We start from the raw sequence: 24,051 nt of genomic DNA, 5'->3' as shown, positions 1-24,051 counted from the left end.
TTCGCTGTCGGATTTCCTTACTTCAGATTTGTTCCCCTTTGGACATCATTTGTACATTTGTTTTATTTTATGAACTGTTTTAATTCCTCCAGTCTCTTTTCATTCACGTTAGCAGACCAGTCAGAGCAGGGACTAGCAACTGGGTTCTAGTCTTCCCTCTGCCACTGGCTTTCCAGCAATCATTGGGCAAGCTATTGAATCTCTGGGACTACTGAGGCTTAAAGGCCCTTTACACTCTTCTGCCTAAACTGCGGTGACAGGACGTGGATGTGACTTCGGTTTGCTATAAGGCTTCTTTAAAAAGCCAGGATCATATAAACAAAGAAGCAAGTTCCTACTCCACAGTAGCTCGGATATGTTACTGGGTTCTGTGAACTGATCCAGGAGGACAGCACTGTTGATGGCTTTTACATATGGAATGACAATTAAGCATTGCAGAAAACAAGCTGATACATCAGAGGACTTTTCACATTTCACCCTTTGGAAGTTATGCCTCTGCAGGGAAGCCTATCATCTCTCACTAGCCAGCATATGAAGATAGATGCCTGTCTGTTTAGTCCCATCAGCCAGAGGAGGTATCCCTCCAAAGCTGGTGGGGCTGTACCTGGATGAAACCAATGTGACAAGGGTAGGGGAGCGCAGCCCACTGATCGTGGAGTTGTTCTGCCCAGTTGAGGAAGGGGATAGGCTCCCTTTCTTCTCACAATGATCTGGCAACTTGGTAAGTTTCAGCTGACCTTTCCATTCTTTGTTAGGTGTCACCATCCTTCCTCCCCCCAAGAGACATTGAGAGAGAAAGTGAAATACCATTTTTCCTTGCTTGTTTCAATAGCTTGCCTTTTCTCTCCCCTTCTTTTACCTATAGCTTTTCTCAATCCTCTCCACGCCTTCTTCTCTATAACCTTATAAAATCTTTCTCTTGCCTCACTAGTCATCGCTTTTCCCACTACAGTCTTGTCATTCAGGACAACAAGAGGACTGCCTTTCATGCAAATTTTTCCAGTAGTGTTTTAACATCAAGTTCCCAGGCAGAGGATCTGGGGGAGCAAGAAGGTGGGAGAGTTTGTAAGGTAGGAAAAAAACCCTAAATTCCATCACATGGAATGTGATGGAATAAACAGAGCTATATGGCAAATTTGGTCAACATTCACTACATCTTACAGACTTTGACAGGAGCGTGCATGTGTCTTTGTGTGACTAGTATCATTTGCCCATATAACATGCGTAGGTGTGCCCATGTGCATCTGTGAGCTGAAGCATGAGCTGGGGAATCCTCACCTGAAAATAAGTTCTTTCTAGGCTCATCTTAAGTCATACTCATTTCAGACCTTGAAAAAACACGACCTACTAAAATGGATTAATCTAAAAGAAAAGTAACCCACCGGAATTTATGCAACAAGGATTTCAAGAGGTGCCTTTGGTGTAGAAAGACTTTGGATAGTTTAAATAACAGAAGCCGATTCTAAAATGGGATGAGTTGAGCACACGTGAACAATCACTGCTCAGGGAGGTTTCACAGCCTGATGGCATGTGAAATTACAAGATTTTAGCAACTAAGGAAGCATAAACATTCTAAATATTAAAAATCAGTTAGTTCTTAGTGACTTATCTTGGTCATTAGTTCTAATCTGCAAAGCTTATTTGAAAACAGCTAAAGATAACAATCACTTTGTGTGGGCTAATAGCCAAGAGTCCTCAGTTGTTTAACATAGCTGACAGGCAACTCTTCTGTGTCATCCTTGCTTGGCACTGGAAGTTATCACAACACTGAAATGATGATGGCAGAAAGTAACAGAGCGTATGCACAAGGCATGTGCCTGCAGATATATGTGCAATCACATATATCCACAGGCAGCAAAAGCAACAGCCATTCCCTGATTTGTGTAAGGTCTTTCAGCTCCCTTGGCGCCGTTCACTCACCACAGAAGTACTAACAGTCTCTGGTACACTTCAGGGTGCCAAGCCCTGTAAAGGGTAACATTTAAGAGACAGCAGTCGCTACCATGGCTGCAAACTTTGTTTTCTCAATACTGATCTCGGATAACACTGAGGCCCAGTCATCCTCTCCTCAGCAAATCGCTGTCTGATCGTGTGTCTGACAGCGTTCCATGGGCAGTTCCAATTCTTTCCAGATCAGAGTTCTAGCTTTTCATGTCAGAAGGCAACCTGATACTCTGGCCTAGCTCCAGCTTACACAGGACTGCCAGCCAAGGGGAAGGCCTCAGCGATGGGACATTTTTTGTCTGCACCTGTCTCAAAGTGCTCTGTTACAGAAGAAGTGGAAAAAATCTATGGTCACTTCACCAAAACCAGTTCCTTAATCACATCTCCTCCTTAGCACCTGCTTCATCATGCACAGCATCTTACAATGTCGCTTATTATTAGCCATTATTTTCCACAGCACTCAGCTTACCCTGTCTGGGGGCCAGAGGTGACACCACTGGAAATTCCAAGACCGGGGCAGAGGTGGGCAAAAGGGAGAAGTAACTGCAAGTCTTACGGGGATCTGGTGCACTGTGAGAGTGACCCAGGCCAAGGGTCTCACAAGCAAATCCCTGGACAGAGGATGAAAACTTGCTACTGTAGTAATTGACCTTTGGATTTTGCATTTGAAAGGAGCAGGGTTGCCCAACACTATGGGAAGGGACAGCTCCGTGGTTAGCATCCTGCATCCCATCAGGCTGGGACACCACTGCATGCCTCCATGGCTGGGGAGCTCCCCCTGTGGAATTGCCAAAAGACACGCAAAACTCCTGCTAAAATGGCCAGTGCTTGGTTCCCGAATAAGCTAATTGGAGTCTGCTTTTGTCTTCATTCTAAGAAACACCTTTGCCAAGCACCTGGGAAATTTCAGGAATGTCAAGAGACCAGTAGCATGCTGTTCTTGCTTATGCCTTGGGTGTAATCTACTGCTAGGTACCCCACTATCTCACCCTGCATTCCCCAAACACTTCATAAACTACTCCAGTTTCCATTATGGAATTCTTCAGGGGTCTTTGACCATTTATCAGGCCAGGGCTTGATAGTGGCTTTCCTCTCTGATAATGCTGGTTGATGAGCTCCTCAAGCATCCTTAACAAACTCTCGAACACATTCCTGTGTACCACATAAAATTCCCACTGTTTGGATAGCGGCCCGACCAGTGTATCAGCTTGTCTCTTTTCCCAACTGGGGTTCCCTTTTTCCTGAACGCTCTGCTTTTCTAGCTTGTTATCCTTCCCAGCTTGCTATGACCTGTCCCTCTCTTTCTTGTTCTACAGCAAACCGATTTCATTATGTCTCCTTTTGGAGGGAGATCACGAGTGTTAAAACATGCTTACAGCCTATGGCAAACCTGTACAAATCTGATACAGTCCCGAAGAGAGAGCAATCATCTCTCTTCTTTCAACAGCAGAATTTTAGCCCTTGGCTGCTGTGGTGTTTCGGCCTGTGTGTCATAGGTGACACGGTTAATGTTTATTAAATCACTCACTGTACCAGCAATTGGCAATAGAGTCAGACATTTACCAAGGGCAGCCATGTAATGTTTGTAATATGATTTCTGAAAGGTTGGGGAAGACTTCTGCCAAAGACAGAACCCAGACCTTTCATATTCAAATTAAACATAATGGAAGGAATGATCTGAAGCTCCTAATCAAGGTAAATATGCATATGCTATGCTGGTAATTTAAAAGATAACAGGGCAAATTCCAGTCTCAGCTATAATACTAGTTATAATACTCCACTATAAATGTGGAGTTATTCTAATTCCTGCAGAGTTACTTGAGATTTACAGTTATGTCTCTATAATCAGAATGCAGGTCTTGGTCTTGATTTTGAAGATTTGATTGCACATTCTAAGTACTGGATTTATTAGGATGTTTTCCCAGCCAACTTCTGCCAACAGCAATGGCAGTTAGGTGTCTTTTGGTTTGTTTTTTGTTTGTTTGCTTGCTTGCTTGCTTCTTTGTTTGTTTTAAATATCTGACCATAAGTTAAACTAGAGCCCCAACACTCTGCCATGAGAAAGGACAGGGAAACTGAGTGGGTGAGGAGAATATTGGGAGGGGCATGCTATAAGTACATAAGAAGGAATGTTAACACGAAAACTAAAAATAAATGGGGGCTACAGATGAATCCTGATGTAACTGCTTTGACCTCAATGGAGTCACATTTTGTTTCCATCGAGCCATTGCCTCCAACTCTGGCTTCATATGTGATCCTTCATAAATAGCTAAACATGCTCTAATTCACTAGCTCTGTTCTCCCTTTATTGTTGTTCAGGGAATTCTGAGCTAAAAAGTAAGCCATCTCAGCTGCTTATAAATTTGCAGTCATGGAACTAGTGAGGACCAAGCAGGGAGACTATGTTTCAGCTATAGCAAGCCACTATAATAATAAGGATACCAGAGCATCATTTGGACATACAAACTTTGGCACTGAAAACATGTAAAACCTTATGGTAGATACTAAACTTAAAGGCCACTTCAGTATATTCCCAGAAACCAGCTGTTGAAACAATAAAAGGGGGGCAGTGGTGAGATACAATCTCAAGGTGATTACCCTCTCTTAAATTCTTAAACTGTATTACCAGTGAAGTAAAACAATGCTAAAGACTACTTCTGACAATACACCTATCTATTTAATGCAAACCCGCTATAAGAACAAACCCGAGTTTCCTATTACTTAAGGCAGTACAAATGCACTGATATTACGCTAGCATTCCTTGTTTCACCTCTCACGTGCAACAATTACATCCAGACCCTTCACAAAGTTCTGGTTCTCCAACACTGAACTCCATTCCTCTGCTTAACTGCATTGTTTGATACAGACAAAATAAAGGACTGACTCCCATTGATGACAGTGGTATTTGGATGAATCGTAAGACCTTGACTTTAGTGTAGTTCAAGCATACCTAAAGAAGTAAGAGCTAATCTCTAGCCAGCACCAACTGTCCTAGACAGTCTGAAGTTACTGAAACTAAAAATATTCACATTCAGTGCAGAGTCACTCCCCCAGGCATCTGCAGTATAACAGGATATAGCATGCTGATGATATAAGCACACAGGTAACTCTGAGAGAGCTTCCACATCAGTGCTGGTCACAGTATTTATGGTCACAGTACCATAAATACTGGACACTTCACAGATTATGATCTGGAACATGGAGAGCCAATCGGTGTCCAGATGGCCTTTATCCAGCTACTGGGAATGCTGGCTGGTTAACCGACAGACCAAACTAAGCGGGAAGTTATTTTGGGGGGCGGCGGGAGGGTGCATTTGTATAGACAGAAAGAGAACAAGTCATGGCCATCGCGTACCTATCATCGTGCCTTGAGTTACCTGGCTGGGCACATACAGAGTTTGGTCCTCCACAATGGCTGGCATTCAAAGGCTGGGGCTTGGGTGACACTGGACACTGATTTATCTGGGAGTGCACAGAATTCAACATTGAAAAATGGAAGCAACTAGAAACCATCTCCCTCTTCCTCAGGCAACTATTTGAATAATGGTTCCCAGCTTTTACCAACTATTTGAACAGCTTATCTGTGCATTTCACGCTAGGGAGTAATCACGTTTTGCCTAAGCATAATGGTTCCCCCCATAGGTCATCAAGGTGGTTTAAACTCATGACCTTCAGCACTGTCACGAGCCTTGCATGGGAGTGAAAAAAAATCCGAAACAATTCTATAGAAGAGGACTGTTATCCTCTCATATGGGCCAATAAATGAGTGACAAAGAAAGGTGTTCTTTATCTAGGCTTACAAGAACGTTCACAAAAAGAGGCAGAGAAAAGTATTCTCTTCTCATTTGTGTTCTGCTTCATCAAAAACCTTTGATCCCAACTGTTGATAAGCATCTCTTAGGCACTACCCAAGTGCTAGTGCAAGCAACAGGAAGGCACTAGCCTAGAAGCACTGGACAGGCTAGCTGGACCATGGTGAGGCATTAACATCAGAGCGATGAACAGAGATGTGGAAGCGGCAGTGTGCTCGCCCATGAGCTTGCTTCAACTCATTTCATATAGAACCAAATTAATCCTTGATTCCTTCGATACATATACCTCTTCCTGTGAGTAGATCACTAAATCCTTTAAGAAAGCCAGTATTTTTATCCTCATTTTACAGACAGGACAGAAAGGGAGGCATTTTCTGAAGTGATCTGCCTACAGCGCCAGTGGTTAAGCTGCTGGACGAGGACTCAGCTTTGTACACTTCCCATTTAGTCCTCTAGCATCAGGCCTGAGCTTTGCCTCCATGCTGCTTCAGCGTGTGCCCTGACAGCTGTGAAAGGAGGAAGCTGGGGGAGTGCACCTATCCATCTGTCTCTTTCTCGCTGCCCTAAGATACATCCCTCAGCAAAGAAATATTTGAGACTTCCCCAATGGAATTAAACTAATATGACTTCCTCATCCTTCACCCTAAAATCAGATAAAATATGGGGACCCTTCATGCTTCTGATTTTAAACTTTCCCATGTATCCTGGTTTCAGCTGGGATAGAGTTAGATTTCTTCCTAGTGCTGTGTTTTGGATTCAGTATGAGAAGAATGTTGATAACACACTGATGTTTTCAGTTGTTGCTAAGTATCTTGTCAAGGACAACTACCCTCCACTACCAAGCTAGACTGGGAGGAGGGAACACAGCCAGGACAGCTAGCCCGGCTGGCCAATGGAGTATTCCATACCATGTGACGTCATGCTCAGTATATGAATGGTAGGCATGATCCAGGAAGTACCGATCGCTACTTGGTTATCGGTCAGCACGGGTGGTGAGCAATTGCATTGTGCATCACTCATTTTGTATATTCTATCATTATTATTATTATTTTCCCTTTTCTGTTCTATTAAACTGTCTTTATCTCAACCCACGGGTTTTTCTCACTCTCACCCTGCTGATTCTCTCCCCGTCCCACTGGGGGGACAGGGGGAGTGAGCGAGCACCTGCATGGTATTTGGCTGCCTGCCAGGTTAAACCACGACAGTCCTTTTTGGCGTCCAACGTGGGGCTCGAAGGGTTGAGATAACGATAAATCTGATCAAAGTGTGTTCAAGATTGTTATAAGCATTCATTATATTGATTGGTCACAACGTTGATTTATTGGCTGTCAAAGTTGCGGGGCTGGCTCTCAATGTTGGGTTATGTAATACCTTGCTTGCAGTATATGTTCCCTTTTGTGCTGTTTATCATTATTTGGAACTGGGCCAAGATCATCATTTTGCTGCTGTTTTATGAGATGATAAAATCATTGGTTTTAAGTCTAATCTGGTATCTGTACTTGGCACTCCCATCATCTCTGTACCTCAGGAACCACCTCTTAGAAACTATTAGTAATTACACTTTTTTCTCCTCAGAGAATGAATTTAAGGGGGAGACAGGATGGAACACTTTCTCCGACTTGTTCATCTTCCCTTCCATATCTTCAAAAACTCCTTTTTCTTCTGTCCTCTTCACGAAGATGTCCACAATATTCCCTTAGAATTTTGAATATCCTTGGGATGTTCAAACAAGCGTGTTCATATTGCTATGTCTCCTGAATGTGGTTCAGGCCTTGTTTAGGGTTAAACAACTATTGAGGAATACTGTCCAGAGATCAACCCTCAGGAACAAGAAAAGAGGGAGGGCAAACAGCGGTGCCTCGTCGGGGCGGGCGGAGCGGCGGGCAGCGGGAGATCAACCCCGGCAACAGACACGATGGCTGCTCAAACCCCCACGACAGGCACTGCGGCTACTTCAACCCCCACGACAAACACTGTGGCTACTCAAAGCCTGGCAACAGTCACCGTAGCTTCGCCAATCCCCGCGACAGGCACTGCAGCCACTCAAACCCTGGCAACAGTCACTGCAGTTACTCCAACCCCCATGACAAGCACTGCAGCTACCGAAACCCCAGCAACAGATACTACAGCTAAACCAGAGGACCAACCCCTGCTGGTATCCGTCACCCCTGTATAGAAGAAGAAATCTTTGAAGCGGAAGTCAGGTCGTTTAGAAAGGGATGATGGAAAAGCAGGGAAACACTCAGCCACAATCTTCTGAACATCAACATCAAATCTTTCCAGAAATTTCACCTCCCCATACCCCATGATGTATTTAGAAAGGTGGGGTTTTCTTCCATAATCTGCAGGATTGTGGAACTGGCAGTTCCTTTACCTATATCCTGTATGGCTTGGTACAGCTTGGGAGCTTTGCTCCAAATTAGCATTGCAAGTAATACCCAAAAGAGTTGAGATGCAGAGCAGAATACCAGGCATTTGGCAACTGTTATCCTGAAACCAGTGGAATACACAACACCTTTATTCCAGCCCTGCTATTGCATTCCTAATGAGCTCCTTACAGCATAGGCCAGCATTGGGCTGCCCACACCAACAGTAGGCAGTCTATGTGGTGGTCAGCAGTACGCTTTCTACGTGGGAGCTCGCAAGCAGAGGTGAGCTCACTCTTCTGTTACAAGCAAACTGGAAGCTACGTGAATGTGATTAATCAGTAGTACTTAGTATTAGTAGTCAGGGTCTGAAGCTTACTGTTCCTCAGAGTATATGCAGAGTAAGCTAGGCTCTCCTTTGAAATACCTAGAGCTACCTTCACAGATGCACTAAGATTCAGAAAGCTCACAGGCAGATAAAGAATCTGGCTCATACCACTAAGAAACACACAACTTTGTTCTGAAGGTTTTTAGTAGTCAACAGAAATAGCGCTTGAGAAAGGTCAGCAACTCATCTTTCTGGACCCAATAACAATAACAGGGACAGCAAGGTTGTTCTGTGATGACACCCACAGTAAATTATGACCTGCAGGGGCTATGTGACAGCAGCAGCAAACAAAATGCGGTAATGCGAGTCGCAGCTTGGACATTGCGCTCTTTATGGCAAAGGGATATTATTTTCACCAAATATAAACATACAAACAGCCAAGAAGCGGAGGGGAAGGGGGCAGGAAATGGACGGACGGTGCTATTACCAGCACGATGATTCCACATATTTACAAAGCAGCAAGCTTTGTAACAAGATGCCCACTGCAACTTAGAACCACAGTATCGCTGTGCATGCTTTTGACAACAATCAGTGAGAAACACTGCGATCAGAAGGCCAGTAATTAGAAGGGTTCACTCTGAACGGATGTGCCTAAGCAAAGAGATTCTGGTAAACAAGTAATTAACCGAGTCTCTCGTAACCCCCACTTCTGACCTGCATAGCACCTCACTGGAGCATTGAAATGAATGGCTGAAGGTCCCAAGATGAAGATGTTGCAGAAGAAATTGGTACCTTTGATTCTTGTTCCAACTCTGCTGTGAGTTTGGTATGTGACCTCGGTCAAGTCATTCAAACTCCTATCAAATGTGTTGTTCCTGCTCATCCATTGCTTCCTCTTTTCCCTGCTAGAGGTTAGCGTCCCTTCAATTCTGCACCTATGGTCCATCCCTAGCAATTTAGGTCATCTTTAGCACTTTCAATAGAATCCTACCAAAACCAAATTGACTTTGAAACATTTTCTCAAAATTCTGGATCTGCTCCATCCATGTCTGCTGAAAGGAATCCGTACCTAATGTTCCCCACATCAATGGAAAAACCAAAATCTATTAACACCAAGCATGAATGACTTTCCAAGTTGCAGCATACTGCCTTGAGCAGATGGCTAAATGAAATGCTTTCTAAACACTTAAACCCAGAGAACCCGTGAGAAACCTGAATGCAGAAGGGGTAGCTTCAGTAACAGAATAAGATAAAGAGAAAGCCAGAAGCCTGTGAATTATAGTCACACAGCACCTACAAAAGCATTTAAGATGGCTACATTTGGGGTAAATCTCGGTACTCTGAACGGCTCTCTGGAGGAACCTCTCACTTTGTCAACAAGACAGAGACACCTAGGGAGATGTAAACTTTTAAATGATGCACCCAAGCCTAAATATAAATAATGCCGCTTACAGCTACATCGAGAGGACCATGCAAAGCCTGGGAAGGTAGATACTGACTACAGTACACATGTGCCAAAAAGCTCCTCAACCTAATCAAAATATCATTGCATATTAAAATATTTTTCAAGATTCATATCATACTCACTGTCTTTGTTATTGTAATCTAGAAGGAATCAGACAGAACACTACACAGCTCAACTTTCAAATGTATGCCCTGACCCACACTCAAATTTTGGAAGCAACTCCTGCTTTCCCCACAGATCAAACTGACCTCTCTCTCTGTCTTTTCACAGCATTCCCAACCCACACGTTCAAAGTCATTAATTTTAATCTCCCAGTCCAATCCAGAGGCTGTATAGCACTTAGTGTTTGCCACATCTGAGGCATTACATTTTCTGAGTACTGTGAATCACCGGTCAAGATGACCAGTAGATCATTTTCTTGCTTTAAAAATCAGCCTTTCTTACAGGCTGATTCAAATTTATGAAATGAGCCTTCCCAATGCTCTCGATCACACTCCTGAAACTAGGATCACCACTCATCTCTTCTCCTGCCCTTCCAAGAACAAGTTGCATTCTTCTGAATGCATCTCCCCTAACCTAGAGATGCAGAAAAAGAAAAAGCACACCAAAATAAATAACACTAAATCTTCCCAAGAAAAAGTCCAGAGTCAAAACATTCTACAAAAGCAAAATTTCCATGGCACACTCTTCTCCCCCAGGGAAGGTGAGGAGTTCAAAAAAGAAGAGTGACAGATGTTAACCACCTCACTTGGTGCACCACTGGAAGGCACCCAATATGGTGAGGTGTACAGCATAAGCATCTATGGAGAACGGAATGGAATGCAAATGCCCGAGAGCATAGCATTTGAGAGTAAGAGATGGCATATTTCTAGCATCGTGAGATGACAAAGTGATCAGAGTAAAGCAGAGAGAAGTAAAATCCGCAATTTGAGCTACAATCAACCAGCTAAATGCAAGAATTGCAACTGCACTGCCTAGTTTAAAAAAGAAGAGAGACGAGAGGGGAGAGAGAGGGAAGAGAGAGGGAGGAGAGAGAGAGAAAAGCCGTTTCTCATGAGAGCAACTGCAATTAACGGTTTGTTTTTCAGCCTTTGGTGGGTGAGATTTTAACTCCAGATATCTTTATAGCGCTGTCTAACAGGAGTAGAGAGCATCTCTCACGTAGTGAATAGCTGAATGAGAAGGAAAATGAACTTTAGGAACTAGATATTTAAAATAGTACAGACAGTCAGGCTGTGATATTCACCTATGGAAAATATTCACTTTGAGAAAACTCACCGCTTAGGTTTCTTTAAGGAGCTTGTAACAGAAGAAGCATCCCGCGGACTATGGTGGCACATCCTTTTTAGGTGTCATGGGTGCAGGATAGCTCCCGGTCTACTAAGGCTCTGCCTTGGTCTGGATATCACTGAAAGGGAGAGACAAGGAAAGTCTTGTGACCCAAATAAAACTCAGGAAAAAAAATAGCCTTGTAGAAATTTTCAGCAGGACACGGGGTACCATCCTGTATTCCAGACAGTAGAGGCAAAACGCAGACATCTGGTCATCTCCCTCGAGCAGCTCTGCAGCAGCCAACAAACTTAGAAACAAAGCCCGCATCTTGGGAAGGTGCGAATTAAAGTCCGAATGAAATGATCTTCCATGCCCTCTTCCTCCCCTGTTCCTTATCTCGCACAGAAGACTACAACCTAAAAGTCAGGAATCTGTAAATTACGCCATGGTGAAGAATGCAAATTATTTCTTTCCAATGGTACCTACTGACCCAATTGGGAATGTAATCAGAGTAACGATGAAAATGCAAGCCAAACCAAGCTGAGCCAACATGAAAAATGCCAAACTCTGGAGGAAGCAGCCATTAATCTGGTATCATGCTCCTCTCTGAGACCAGCCCCTGTTGAATCTGCAGAGGTTTGTGTCAATAGAGGCACCATCATTTGGACAAAACACAGAAGCAAGGAGCTTGCACTGGCACTTTTTGGACACTCTTGCTACTTCTATTTTGGCCCACCTACCATTTGGAAATGACCCTCTTCTGACATTCTAAAATTCCCAGTATTGCCTTCCATTGTACACAGTACCCCTCAGACCTGGTCCTGAATTATTGTCTGGGGGCTGTTAAAGCTTGTTAAACATCTGCTGCATCTGTCTCAGGGTGCTGTATCTCAGTGAGCAGCAGGGATACTCCTCTCTTACCGAGCCTTTCAGAGGTTTGGGGGCAAATATATACTCTGTAAATATTCCTGTTCCACATTATTTACTGTATTCTTACTAATTTATTACCACACAAAAGACATTCTGAAGGCTCTTTGAAGCAGCCTCTGTGCTGCTTAAATGTATCAGGCACGACTATGAAAGTTAAAGTAATGCCTATACGTCTCACTCACTAGATTTTAAAACCAGATGGGACAATTAGATCATCTCATTGGCATTCCCAGCTATGCTCTGCAGCCCACTGGCAGTCGGAAGGATGCAGGTAAGTGATTCACAGCAGGTCCATGAAACTGGGTATACCATCATTGAATACAGTTCTCATTCCAAATTTAAAGGGAACAGTGGCTGGCTGCTTGCATTCACTCATGACCCAAAACATCTGGGAATGTCTGTTCCAGACCTCCTACATTACACAAGCTATGGAATTTATCCAGTCAGTGAGGAAATTCAATAAAGAATCAGGACTCCACCATACTGAGGCAGTACAGAGAGCCAAGTCTGTCCCAGTCCTTAAGAGCATTCTGACTGTGTAAGGTGAGAGCTGACAGGTGGCAAGTTTAGTGGGCAGGGAACAAGATGGAAAGAGGGGTTTACTTTTCGGAATCTGCAAACTGGAAATCAAAGATGATACCAGAGTCAGTGTTGGTGGGGCGATGAGAAAGCCACAGGTGAGTTGACTTCTAAAAGGTCTGTGCTTCATCAGAATAACTGTAAGAAGTTAAGTGGCTGAGATACATGGGTTAACGCAACCAAAATACTTTATCAGCAGATAGGCTGTGCTTCAGCGCCTAACATGAAGACTGACCAGGCTACATATCATTTCAGGCTGCAAAGGACCAGGAGGTATGACTGCTGGAAAAACAGGAGCTGCGTTCCATCTGGTCCCCCCCACATCTTGTTACCAAAACTCTGCAAACCACATTAGTAAGTTGCTCAGGAAGACTTGCCAACAGCTACTCAGCAGTCCTCAGGGAGAAGGTGGCACTTTCCTCCACTTTAGTGTTGGGGGTAACTTTAGAAGTGCAGTCACAACTGGATCAAAACAGGGTCCCTGCTGGGTCACGTGTCCCTATACAGTGACAGCCATCTCCTGAGTGTGCCACAGAGGCAGGCAAAGGCTGGAAGGAAGAGGAGTTTAATTCCCCTGAAAGCAGGAGGTAAGCTTCGCTTACCTCAAAAAAGAGGCAACAAAAAAAGCCTGGAGTACCAAGGCTTCTGTTGCCACCTGTGACTCCAGTCCTTAGACTTAACTTCTCTCCCACCATTCTCAGCTCGACTCAGCTCAGTACACCACTGTGGATGCCAAAGAGGGGGTAACAAAACCTGCAGCTGAGGGGAGGGAAGGCTACTCTGCCCTTGCCAGCAAATGCTTCTGTGCGGCTTTTACAGGCTCCTTCTCCCATAGAGAATTGAGAGCCAGTGAGGCCAAAGAGTTTAGCAAGAAAGCTGTGAAAAGACCGGGAAGCTCAGCTCAGCTTTCATTCAGTACTTGCAGTTATACTTTTACGGCCTGCAGCCAGTTCCTTTTCACATATATTTTGTTGGTTGGGAAGAAGAGTTGAGAAGATGACAAAATTGACAATTTCAGGATTGAATAACTCAGTCGGGGAAATGCAGGGCAGAGTTGCATGCTGGAAGGACTGCTTTCTAATTTTGTGCTGCAATGCAGATGGACAGATGGGAAACTGATCCTGAGAGCTGAATGCAATGTGCATTCATTCACTTGCAGCTTTCCCTGCTAAGCATGATACAATAGCTTCAGCAGGAGTGAAAACTGAGTTGTAGAATTACCTCTTATCAATCAAATTACAAAAGGGGGGGGGGAGGGGAAGATAAAAAAAAACCAAACAAACTCTCCTCTCGTCTCTGCCAGGTAGACCCATTAATGGGATCTATAAGAGGCTGAAATAACAAGTGAGTGAATTCATCCTTTGCACTTAATTAGCACAGCTGCAGCACTGACATGCATGGAAATGGAACTAAGGGAAGAACAGCAGCATTGACAGCCACGGTAATAAAAGGATAAACTCGCCAGCTGTCACCAGCTGTCTTCCTAGAACCCAAGTAACTGTCACTGAATCCTCTCTGGAGATGGCACATGCTCCACAGATCGCCTCGTCAGTCATGCTGTGCTTCTAAGGGCAGGCTAAGCCTTCGACCATGTCACAATTTTCCTAAGAAAGGCAACAACTGGCTCCAAATGAAGGTTATTAAGTCATGAAGCCCTGCCTTCTCTCCAGAGAGGAGACTGGCTAAGTAAATATGCAATGCAGAAAAGCCTCTGTGGGAAAGATCCTTTGCCCATGCAACAAAGTAGAGCAGGCATGTCTCTTGTGTGAATCTGGCAGTCAAGACAGAGGAAGCTACAGTGAAACAGCTTGGAAAAGCTGGATTTGACAGCCCCATCATGGCTGGTCCCATACCAAGAAAGGCCAGTGACAGCTAAACAGGCAGCAAGCAAGAGTCTGCTAAACCCTTCCAGTGCCCAAGAGACAGCGCAAGGTAAATACTACAGAACCTAGATTCCATGGACTCTGTCCTCAGTCAAGACACAGCACAGAGGGAAGTCAAGCAAGATGTGTCAGGCTGCAAGGATCTGAATGAACAGTATTTCTTTCAGCAGCGGCTCCTACAGCCCCTTCCACACCAGCACCACCTCCTTTTGCTCACTTCTGGACCATCAGAGCAAAGGTTACCATAGCCACAGCAGCTGTGCTGTGCACATCTAGAGAGTTATTTGGTTTTAAAACAAAAATCTCCTCAAGTGTTTTGTTTTACAACTCAATCACTTTACACACCCCCAAAGAACTACAGATGGGACATTAACGTCTCCCAAGGTAGGTCAGAGCCTCTTAATCCAGACCTACTGCCCACAAAATAACTTTAATCGTTACCTACAATACAAGCCAAAGAAAGAAGCTGAGGAATGCAGCTAAAACGATACTGCATGACTCCGGCCTCAAACATACGCAGCCATTGTGACTTCATCACATCTTCTGAATCTCTCAGAACAACTCTCTGAAACCCCCGACAGCATGAGCAAAACTCTTCTAGGACCATATATCTGCAAAGTGCTCTCGGTTGCTTGTCATATTCTCACTCCCTTACTTTGGATGCAGGAGTACAGAAGAAGTGGATATTCTGTGTTATACTTTGCAAATACATACAAACTGAGCCGGGGTACTGGCATTTTGCCTGCAGGCCAGAAGCCAGCTATGGCCAAGTGCTAACTTAGCTTTGACAAAGGCTGGCTCAGCCATGCTGGGCAAATCACTTCTCTCTTTCTGGCCTCAGGGTGAAATACACAGGCAGGCTTGCTCAGGCAGTGAAGCTAGGATAACTAGTTCCTTCTCACCATCCCATCCACCTTTCTCTTTACAGAGCTATTACGATGGTCTGAGCAGTCACAGTATAAACTAGGTAATGGAGATAATCCCCAGGATGGAGGGTTTTTTTGTTTGTTTAAAGAAAGCGAAGTACAAGTAACGATGTCACAGCACAGCCTCACTGACACCCGAGTTACCAAACCAGGGAGGTACTGAATTAATTGCAGGGCAAGGGCCTGTCTCCTTTCCGTGCAGCTGGGCTCACACGCTGCGCAGCATTACCACCACCCTGTGGGGGACGCACCCAGCTTCTCCTGGCCTCAGTACCGACAGTCTCTGATGGACATGCCGTGTCATCATTCGTGAGTGGAGCTCCCGTGGGCTTGGTTCTCGGGTGTGCCGCTGAGGCTGTGCCCAGCAGCAGCTTCCTGTGGGGGCCACTCAATTCCATGTCCCTTTGCAATCAGTAAAAAGTGTCTCAACACAGAGCTCCAGGGAGGACATTACACATTGTGTCTGAGGAGATGGGGACCAGTCCTAAGAGCTCTTAGATCATTTTAAGGTTCCGAAAGGTTCTAGAGCAACCCCTGTGCTGTTCACAGGGCTGCAGGGAATTTCTCTCGCATTGCCACGGACATTTGGCTGTTAGGAACTGTTTGCATCATCCTGAGGGCAGCCAGGGTCCCTCCAGTGCTGTGCAAGGTCCTGAAAGCCGCTCCTGGATTATCTGTCAGCACCCTGAGACATTCCTGGTGTGTCTGGAGCCAAGGGCTGGGGTCTTCTGTGGTGAAGGTGGGAGTTGGAATTTCCATACGGACAGGTGACTTCCCATCAGCCCCACTGCATGCTTTGGGGGCATTTTGGTGTGTACCAAGGCCTGACATTTGTCATGCAAGGTGTGACAAAGTTTTCTGTTTAGCCTTCCTTTCTGTGCCAGACTTTTCCAGGTGCTTTTTGGTGCGCTTCAGGGTTTTCCGATTTCCTTTTGGCATGCCACTGGGCCATTCTTTTGCCTTTCTGTGCTCCCAGAGTCATCCATTTGTGTGTTACCCCCTGGCGTTTCACCTTTTTCTTTTTGTTGCACTACAAAGTTCTCCATTTGTTCTCTCGTCCTCTTAATACTACTCCTCCTTGCACAATGCAGGTCTCTCTATTTAGCTTTCAGCATGGCATTTTCAGGAGCTGGGGCACAGCTCTCTGGCAGCTCTCAGCTGCTTTGGCAGACCCAGCTGACCCTCATGGGGTTAATGGCAATGGCTCATGTGCTTCTGATGGACGGCAACTCTGGAGCAAGGGGCTGGTGGATGGGACTGCAGCTGCAGGCAGATGGGTAAGGGTGCGCAGCCCCCCCGGGACAGTCGTGCACCAGGGACTTGCCAAACATCACCGGCCAGGACCAGAACTACGGCTGCAACCGTGAAGTAGGTGAACGTCGACAGCGGTTTTGTGCTCGGGCAGCGAGTCCCGCCCGTCCCAGGGGGGGCAGACGGGAACGTCCCGGGCAACTTGACAGAAAAGGTGGGGGTCCCGCCACGCAACGAGCAAGGAGAGAACCAACCTAGAGTCACGGGGGAAGCCGCAGTATCGGGGCCGCAGCAGGGCGGTGCACTGCGTTGACGAGGGGCCGGAATCATGGAGCGGCCGCACGGAAGCGATGCGAGGCTGCCGGGGCTGCGCCAGAGGGGGCCGACGGGGGGAAGCTTACTGAGGAGTCGTAGTAGCCGTAGGTCAGTTGGACACGGACCTGGGCCAGGTCGGGGCCGCGTCGAAGCGGTGAATCGTGGGGGAATCCCTGGGGAGGGTCACAGCAGGAGTGGCAGGGTTAGAGCAGTTCGGAGCCGTTCTGGAGGCTCTGCGCTCCAAAGTGTCTTCCGGGTCTGGACGGAAGAACGACCTCTGCCTAGCGTGACACCTCCCACAGCAATACGTGTTGCAGCATGCCGGGAGATGTAGTCCTCCGGCGTAGGGATGCTGGCCGGGCACTTTGTTCTCCGCGGCATGCCGGGAGGCGTAGTCTTCCGGCGCTTGACTTCCGGTCGGCCATGTTGTTCCACGCGGCATGCCGGGAGTTGAAGTTTTCTGGCACTCGGCTTCCAATCGGTTACGTTCGTCTGTGCAGCATGCCAGGAGATGCACCCCAGAGCCTTCTTTTGCCTGCCTAATCCTTTTAGGACCCCTTCTGCACCTCTTATTCTGTGTCAGAGATTTCTTTACTCTCTTACCCCTTTTAGATGACTCCGGACCCCTGGGCCGCTGCCTGCACCCTCAACCCACCCATTGCTCCCCACTCAAACTCCAACAGCCCCACACACTTCCCTGCACCCCACTCCCACCCCACTCTCCTTCTACGTTTTGGATTTGTGCTGAAAACAGTGTTGATAACCCAGGGGATGTGTTACTTATTGCTGAGCAGCGCTCGCACAGTGCCAAGGGCTGTTCTGCTCCTCACCCTGCCCTGCCAGCAAGCAGGTTGGGGGGACGCAAGGAGTTGGGAGGGGACACGGCTGGGACAGCTGACCCCAACTAACCAAAGGGATATTCCAGACCATATGATATCATGTTCAATAATAAAACTAGGAGGGGGGTTGTTGGGGGGCTGCTGCTGGGCCACAGCTGGCTGGGCATCGGTCAGTTGGTGGCGAGCAATTGTTTTAATTTGTACTGCTTGTCTGTCTTGGGTTTTATTTTTCTCTGTGGTTTGTTTTTTTCTTCTTTTCCTTAGAAGTGGTAGTGGCGGTGGCGGTTTCTTTTTAATTATTAAACTGTTTTTATCTCAACCCATGAGTTTTCTCACTTTTGCCCTTGTGATTCTCTCCCCCATATCACTGGTGCTTAGTTGCTGTCTGGGATTAAACCACAACACAGGTTAGTTGCAAGCCCTGCCTGGCTAATGTTTTAGGCTCTCCATGTCATTCCTACTGTCTTGATAGGCCATCCTTGTTCTTCATTGCTGCTTTATAGTGCCCTTTGCTCTGTAAGCAGCAGTACTCACGCTGTGCAAACATACCTGTCTCCCAACCTGTGGGAGGTAACTCTGCTGAAGGCAATGAGCGAAACAGCCACGGCACAATCTACGGCAGTTCTGCCTCTCGAGGCACCCAGCAGGCCCCTTTCTCTCACCTCTTACTATGTCCAGGTAGGGTGGAAAGTATGGTTGTTGCAGAAACTGCTACACCTCAGGTTGCTAGCTTCACCCTTTGCATAGGCTGCCGAGGTCATCGACTCTGCACGGGACACAGGCAGCCTGCAGAGCTTGACACCAAGCCATTCCTTTCCCCTCTGCGCAGGAACGGTTCTGCCGCTGCTACAGGCAGCCACTTTCTCAAGGGCAAGGGACTGGGACGACAGCAGGCTGCTGCACACTCCAGTCGAGCTAAGCTGCTGTTCTCTGGGGAGCCAGTGCAGGGAAAGCTGAGGTACGTTTTGCGCTGCCAATGGCTCTTCACAGGGAAACCATGCTCTGGTTTTAGCAGAAAAAGGTGTCAGTCGCAGGCAGCCACCTATCACTGTGCACAGCTAGTTGGCAGGTGTCTTGTTTGTTCAAGTAGAAGCGTATTTCTTGCCTTGCAGTCTTGATGGCAAAACAATCAGGAGTTCAAGTTACAAAAGCGTTTTGACATCAAAGCAAGATGACAGCTAGATTTCTACCAGCACTGTAGTTCAGCTGTATTGCTAGCTGAAAATGGCTTGCAGGCCAGGAGATATTTAGAGGGGTCTGAAATAAAGAAACCAAGTGTTGAAGTGATTGTTTTAAGGAGGTAAATTAGGCAGCCAAAGGAACCGAGCTGCTCACCCAACGCATTGGCAGAATAGCCCATCCAGGCTGCTAAGTATTGCGTGTTGCAGGCAGCAAAGTGCAACTGCGATGCTTGCTGGCAGGAGTGGCAAGGAGTGCAGAGCTATGCTCCTGTACAGAGCAAAGATGGAACCTCCAGGGCTCTATGGTCATCTGCTGAGGCCATCTAATATACCAACATGCCTCTTTGCTTTCCCTGCTTCATGTCTAATTACTTTGCACGCTGGAGGGCAGGGTGGTAAGTAACATCGTGCAGTGTCTCTTATCTAAGTGACAAGCCCTTCACGGGAAGCCTTGCGTGTGTGCAGGATGATGACAGCAGATTATTCATAGCACAGAGGTGAGGAAAGGTGCAAACAACACAACAAAGCCCAAAGATCACCAGCGTATCACTCATTTGCAGATCAGCCATTTGCATCTGGTCTGCGCCGATAAACATAGCTGCTCCTCTCACACAAAGCAGCTTTCAGTCTCTTCTCTCCTGCCTTCAGGATGTCATCTGTGTTGCCTTATTTTTTTTTTTAAATCTCTCTCCAGCATATGTTGATTTGCTGCTGTCCCTCCCACAACACTTATGCCACATGCAGACTGATAACAGCAATCCCTGGGGCTTACTCCAGGAAAAAAGAAACCTGTTCCACAGGTTCCCTGTTCTGCTTCTACTCCCTAGGGAATGGGGTGTGGGCATGGACAGGAACAACCACTGGTCTTTTAAAGCAGTCAAATGCAAGGACTGAAAAGCTGGAGCCACTTGGATGCTTTCTGGTGCAGAGGCAATGAGTATTTCTGCCTGGGATGCGAGTGGGAAAAGGGCAGAGAAATCTAAGCCCTGTACCCGCAGTGAGTCGTTACCACCTGTGGGTGGTACGATTCGGGCTGAGACGGGTCACGGTTGGCCCTGCGGAAACGTCAGGAAAGGGTCGGTGAGGTGACGCTGCCACCAGGCGACCGAAATACGGTACTGCAGCTCGGGAGGCGCGCATGCGCGATGGGGCGCTTTGTCCGCGCTCGCTGCTGCCACCACGCGACGAAAATTCGGTACTGCGGCTCGGGAGCTGCGCATGCGCGGTGGGACGCTTTCTCCGCCCTCGCTGCTGCCACCACGCGACCGAAATTCAGTACTGCAGCTCGGGAGCCGCGCATGCGCGGTGGAGCGCTCTGTCCGCTCTCGCTGCTGCCACCACGCGACCGAAATTCGGTACTGCAGCTCGGGAGCCGCGCATGCGCGGTGGGGCGCTTTGTCCGCGCTCGCTGCTGCCACCACACGACCGAAATTCAGTACTGCAGCTCGGGAGCCGCGCATGCGCGGTGGAGCGCTCTGTCCGCTCTCGCTGCTGCCACCACGCGACCGAAATTCGGTACTGCAGCTCGGGAGCCGCGCATGCGCGGTGGGGCGCTTTGTCCGCGCTCGCTGCTGCCACCACGCGACCGAAATTCGGTACTGCAGCTCGGGAGCCGCGCATGCGCGGTGGGGCGCTTTCTCCGCCCTCGCTGCTGCCACCACGCGACCGAAATTCAGTACTGCAGCTCGGGAGCCGCGCATGCGCGGTGGGGCGCTCTGTCCGCTCTCGCTGCTGCCACCACGCGACCGAAATTCAGTACTGCAGCTCGGGAGCCGCGCATGCGCGGTGGAGCGCTCTGTCCGCTCTCGCTGCTGCCACCACGCGACCGAAATTCGGTACTGCAGCTCGGGAGCCGCGCATGCGCGGTGGGGCGCTTTGTCCGCGCTCGCTGCTGCCACCACGCGACCGACATTCGGTACTGCAGCTCGGGAGCCGCGCATGCGCGGTGGGGCGCTTTCTCCGCCCTCGCTGCTGCCACCACGCGACCGAAATTCAGTACTGCAGCTCGGGAGCCGCGCATGCGCGGTGGGGCGCTCTGTCCGCTCTCGCTGCTGCCACCACGCGACCGAAATTCAGTACTGCAGCTCGGGAGCCGCGCATGCGCGGTGGGGCGCTCTGTCCGCTCTCGCTGCTGCCACCACGCGACCGAAATTCAGTACTGCAGCTCGGGAGCCGCGCATGCGCGGTGGAGCGCTCTGTCCGCTCTCGCTGCTGCCACCACGCGACCGAAATTCGGTACTGCAGCTCGGGAGCCGCGCATGCGCGGTGAGGCGCTTTGTCCGCGCTCGCTGCTGCCACCACGCGACCGACATTCGGTACTGCAGCTCGGGAGCCGCGCATGCGCGGTGGAGCGCTCTGTCCGCTCTCGCTGCTGCCACCACGCGACCGAAATTCGGTACTGCAGCTCGGGAGCCGCGCATGCGCGGTGGGGCGCTTTGTCCGCGCTCGCTGCTGCCACCACGCGACCGAAATTCGGTACTGCAGCTCGGGAGCCGCGCATGCGCGGTGGGGCGCTCTGTCCGCCCTCGCTGCTGCCACCACGCGACCGAAATTCGGTACTGCAGCTCGGGAGCCGCGCATGCGCGGTGGGGCGCTCTGTCCGCGCTCGCTGCTGCCACCACGCGACCGAAATTCGGTACTGCAGCTCGGGAACCGCGCATGCGCGGTGGGGCGCTTTGTCCGCGCTCGCTGCTGCCACCACGCGACCGAAATTCGGTACTGCAGCTCGGGAGCCGCGCATGCGCGGTGGGGCGCTTTGTCCGCGCTCGCTGCTGCCACCACGCGACCGAAATTCGGTACTGCAGCTCGGGAGCCGCGCATGCGCGGTGGGGCGCTCTGTCCGCGCTCGCTGCTGCCACCACGCGACCGACATTCGGTACTGCAGCTCGGGAGCCGCGCATGCGCGGTGGGGCGCTCTGTCCGTGCTCGCTTCTGCCACCACGCGACCGACATCCGGTACTGCAGCTCGGGAGCCGCGCATGCGCGGTGGGGCGCTCAGTCCGCGCTCGCTGCTGCCACCACGCGACCGAAATTCGGTACTGCATCCCGGGAGCTGCGCATGCGCGGTGGGGCGCTCTGTCCGCTCTCGCTGCTGCCACCACGCGACCGAAATTCGGTACTGCATCTCGGGAGCCGCGCATGCGCGGTGGGGCGCGTCTCTTTGCTCGCTTCTGCCACCACGCGACCGAAATTCTGTACTGCAGCTCGGGAGCCGCGCATGCGCAGTTGGGCGCTTTCTCCGCTCTCGCTGCTGCCACCACGCGACCGAAATTCGGTACTGCAGCTCGGGAGCCGCGCATGCGCGGTGGGGCGCTCTGTCCGTGCTCGCTTCTGCCACCACGCGACCGAAATTCGGTACTGCAGGTCGGGAACCGCGCATGCGCGGTGGGGCGCTCTGTCCGCGCTCGCTGCTGCCGCCACGCGACGGAAATTCGATACTGCAGCTCGGGAACCGCGCATGCGCGGTGGGGCGCTCTATCCGCTCTCGCTGCTGCCACCGGGCGACCGAAATTCGGTACTGCAGCTCGGGAGCCGCGCATGCGCGGTGGGGCGCTTCTCTTTGCTCACTCCTGCCACCGGGCGACCGAAATTCGGTACTGCAGCTCGGGAGCCGCGCATGCGCGATGGGGCTCTTCTCTTTACTCGCTTCTGCCGCCACGCGACCGAAATTCGGTACTGCAGCCCTTGAGCCGCGCATGTGCGGTGGGGCCACCCTTCACCGCGCTGCCGTCCGCCGGTAACGGCAGTGCCGTACTGTGGTGCCTGCGGGGTGATGCCGCCGCGTTCGTTGCTTCGTCCCGGTAAGGAAACGCCGCTGCCGCCCCACGTGCGCGGTGCCGGCGGGCGCTGGGCGCGCAAAGCGCGGAGCTGCAGCGCCGGTGCCGCCCCCGAGCACGCGCCGCCCGGCGGCTGCTCGCTGCTGCCGCCCCGTGGCCGAATCGCGGTACTGCAGCGCCGGCACCGCACAGGTGCGCAGCAGCGCCGCCGCCGCCGCCTTCGCTGCTGCCGCCCCGAAGCCGAAGCGTGGTTCTGCGGCCCGGCGCTCGCGTGCCGGCTCTGGCCCGTCCATGCGCGGTCCCCATCCCGGTGCATCCCTCATCCCGGTGCATTCGTCATCGCGGGCGGCAACAGTTAGGGTGCCCCCCGCCCCCACATGCCAGCACCCCCGAGAGTGTCAGCGTGTCCTGGTGCTGTCCCCATCCCTGGGGCAGCTCCCCGTCCCCTATCCCTGCGGCTGATCGTTGGACCCGGTGTTCCCCCAGTAAAACACGGGGATGGAGGGGACCCCTGGGGACAGGAGGCGGGGACTCCCGGAGAGTGGGCTGTGCTGCCATCGCTCCTTGGTGCTGGCCCTGCTTGTCCCCTGTCCCCCCAGCGGTGACAAGCTCCAGACCACTGGCGGGGACCCTCACTGGCGGGGACCCTTCCCCCCACGCCGGTTGCCACCAGCGACAGGATCAGCGTCGCATAAGGGTCGCTGCACAACCACAACCATCACGTGGGGTTCTACACAATCACCACCATCGCACGAGGGTCCCTGTGCACCTGCCTGCCATTGCACGAGGGTCCCCTGCACACCAACAAATTGCATAAGGGTCCTCCTGCACTGCCCCCGACATTGCACGGGGGTCTCCACACACCGACCCCCCGTTGCGCAAGGGTCCCTGCACAATCACCACCCTTGCACGGGGGTCCCTGCGCAGCCACCCGCACGGCACAAGGTGCCGTGCGCATGCGCACTTCCGGAGTGGGGACTACAACTCCCGGCGTGCCCCCCGCGGGTGGCCCGGTGGAGCCGCGCACTGATTGGCTGCGGAGGATATTTCAACGGAGCGTGCGGCGGGGTCTGCACCCACGTGGCGGTGGCGGCGGCGGCGGCGGCGGGTTGTGCGTCCCGGGGGGCCAGGGAGTGGGGCTGGCGGGGGCTGTGTGTCCCGTGGGGGCCGGGGAGTGGGGCTTG

The 24,051-nt window shown here is 50.0% G+C and overlaps 1 long non-coding RNA gene across 1 annotated transcript; it reads right to left on the bottom strand.

Annotated features, from left to right (window-relative positions):
• Positions 1-581: 581 nt before the first annotated feature.
• Positions 582-17,418, bottom strand: LOC142090409 (uncharacterized). The gene is made up of 3 exons (XR_012676523.1): positions 15,025-17,418; positions 11,194-11,323; positions 582-5,406 (listed from the first exon to the last, which is right to left on the bottom strand). It is a non-coding gene; the product is annotated as an uncharacterized LOC142090409 (long non-coding RNA).
• Between the last annotated feature and the right edge of the window lie 6,633 nt (positions 17,419-24,051).

This window comes from Calonectris borealis, chromosome 19, assembly GCF_964195595.1.
Source record: "Calonectris borealis chromosome 19, bCalBor7.hap1.2, whole genome shotgun sequence".
NCBI lineage: Eukaryota > Metazoa > Chordata > Aves > Procellariiformes > Procellariidae > Calonectris > Calonectris borealis.
The sequence above is the reverse complement of the archived record's forward strand: the minus strand, read 5'-3'. Positions and strand labels throughout refer to the sequence as shown.